At 51.1% G+C, this 2,500-nt stretch overlaps 3 non-coding genes across 3 annotated transcripts; all 3 read right to left on the bottom strand.

Moving 5' to 3' along the window:
• Positions 1-452: 452 nt before the first annotated feature.
• trnak-uuu (transfer RNA lysine (anticodon UUU)) lies at positions 453-525 on the bottom strand. The gene has a single exon. It is a non-coding gene; the product is annotated as a tRNA-Lys (tRNA).
• A 391-nt stretch (positions 526-916) lies between these two features.
• On the bottom strand, positions 917-988 carry trnah-gug (transfer RNA histidin (anticodon GUG)). The gene has a single exon. It is a non-coding gene; the product is annotated as a tRNA-His (tRNA).
• Positions 989-1,143: 155 nt separating this feature from the next.
• Positions 1,144-1,225, bottom strand: trnas-uga (transfer RNA serine (anticodon UGA)). Its single transcript has one exon. It is a non-coding gene; the product is annotated as a tRNA-Ser (tRNA).
• Between the last annotated feature and the right edge of the window lie 1,275 nt (positions 1,226-2,500).

Consider the following 2,500-nt stretch of genomic DNA (forward strand, 5'->3'; position numbering starts at 1 on the left):
GTGATAGCAAGCTGAGGCCTCCAAAAAGTAGACTGACCTTCGCCCAAACAGGGACTTGAATTAAGCAGACCACCTTCTGCCCTGTTGTGTGTCACATTGCTGCCTGACCTACTTGCAACCTAGCAAGCCGAGATTGTAAGCTAGCCCTGGAAGCAGGAAAAACAGCAGTCCCACTGAGGAGAAATCAGGCTGCCATGTCTCATCCTATGTAATGGGGTTTTTCAGTGCTGGGCCTGGGGACCGACAGCACTGCACAATTCGGAGGTCTGCCTTATTCTACTCACTCTGTGAGCGCGCTTTCCTAACGAGCTGACCATCAGAATCAGGTGTGCCATACAAGGGAGGTGCACTGATACCCTGGAGCAGGAAGGAACACCGCTCCAGTACAGATTCAGAAGAAGAGATGGACCATAGTGATAGCAAGGTGACTCCGCCAAAAGTAGACAGACCTTCACCCGAACAGGGACTTGAACCCTGGACCCTCAGATTAAAAGTCTGATGCTCTACCGACTGAGCTATCCGGGCTCTTTTGGGGTACTGGCTTCTCACCTTTTATAAATCAGCAATTTTACAACAAGCTGCCCAGAAGAGACGCAGGTGTAACGAGGATGAAAGCTAGAAGCAGTTATGGCACAGAGAGCGAAGGACCATAGATGGCACAATTACCGTCACAGAAAGCTAAAGCAATACTGCAAATCCCTCCCGTAGTTGGCAGAGCTCGAACCTGCGCAGGGAGACCACAATGGTTTTCAAGTCCATCGCCTTAACCTCTCTGCCATGACTACGCATAATGTTAGAAAGCAAGCCCCCTTGTCTGATGGCGCCCTGCACAGGCCAAGCTTCAGAAACAAAATCAAGCAGAAAGATGAGGTGGTAAAATATTTTCAACCTTCCCGTATACTCAACGGCAAAGGGTTGCCGTGACCCGGATTCGAACCGGGGTTGCTGCGGCCACAACGCAGAGTACTAACCACTATACGATCACGACGTGCCACTGGCTCTCCCAAGACAACCCCTGGAGCCCGGATACAAGAAGCAGCAGCGGCGTGTTTGTCCATCGAAGAGGGTCTGGACATTTCGCAAATAAGTGCGAGGACCGTGAAAAATGCATGGATGCTTTGCCTCATGGCCTTCAGCAAACAGCGTTGTCGGCAGGATTCGAACCTGCGCGGGGAGACCCCAATGGATTTCAAGTCCATCGCCTTAACCACTCGGCCACGACTACGGGAGTAGACCAATTACTGCTCAGTTTGTGTCCAACACTGCTGCCTGACCTACTTGCAACCAACCCAGCTCAGTCAGCAAGCGGAGATTGCAAGCTAGCCCTGCAAGCGGGTAAAACAGCGGTCCCTCTGAGGAGAAATCAGGCTGCCATGTCTCATCCTATGTAATGGGGTTTTTCAGTACTGGCCCTGGGGACCGACAGCACTGCACAATTGGGAAGTCTGTCTTATTCTACTCACTCTGTGAGGACTTTTTCCTAAAGGGCTGACCATCAGAATCAGGTTTGCCGAACAAGGGAGATGCACTAATCCCCGGGAGCAGAAAGGAACATCACTCTAGTACAGAGTCAGCAGAAGAGATGGACCGTAGTGATAGCAAGCTGAGGCCTACAAAAAGAAGACTGACCTACGCCCAAACAGGGACTTGAATTAAGCAGACCACCTTCTGCCATGTTGTGTGTAACACTGGTGCCTGACCTACTTGCAACCTAGCAAGCCGAGATTGTAAGCTAGCCCTGGAAGCGGCTAAAACAGCAGTCCCACTGAGGAGAAATCAGGCTGCCATGTCTCATCCTATGTAATGGGGTTTTTCAGTATTGGCCCTGGGGACCGACAGCACTGCACAAATGGGAGGTCTGTCTTATTCTACTCACTCCGTGAGCACTCTTTCCTAAAGGGCTGACCATCAGAATCATGTGTGCCGAACAAGGGAGATGTACTGACCCCCTGGAGAAGGAAGGAACATCGCTCTAATACAGAGTCAGCAGAAGAGATGGACCCGTAGTGATAGCAAGCTGAGGCCTCCAAAAAGTAGACTGACCTTCGCCCAAACAGGGACTTGAATTAAGCAGACAACCTTCTGCCCTGTTGTGTGTCACATTGCTGCCTGACCTACTTGCAACCTAGCAAGCCGAGATTGTAAGCTAGCCCTGGAAGCGGGTAAAACAGCAGTCCCACTGAGGAGAAATCAGGCTGCCATGTCTCATCCTATGTAATGGGGTTTTTCAGTGCAGGGCCTGGGGACCGACAGCACTGCACAATTCGGAGGTCTGTCTTATTCTACTCACTCTGTGAGCGCGCTTTCCTAACGAGCTGACCATCAGAATCAGGTGTGCCAAACAAGCGAGGTGCACTGATACCCTGGAGCAGGAAGGAACACCGCTCCAGTACAGATTCAGAAGAAGAGATGGACCGTAGTGATAGCAAGGTGACTCCGCCAAAAGCAGACAGACTTTCACCCAAACAGGGATTTGAACCCTGGACCCTCAGATTAAAAG

The sequence above is a fragment of the Carassius carassius genome, chromosome 18 (genome assembly GCF_963082965.1).
Source record: "Carassius carassius chromosome 18, fCarCar2.1, whole genome shotgun sequence".
Classification (NCBI taxonomy): domain Eukaryota; kingdom Metazoa; phylum Chordata; class Actinopteri; order Cypriniformes; family Cyprinidae; genus Carassius; species Carassius carassius.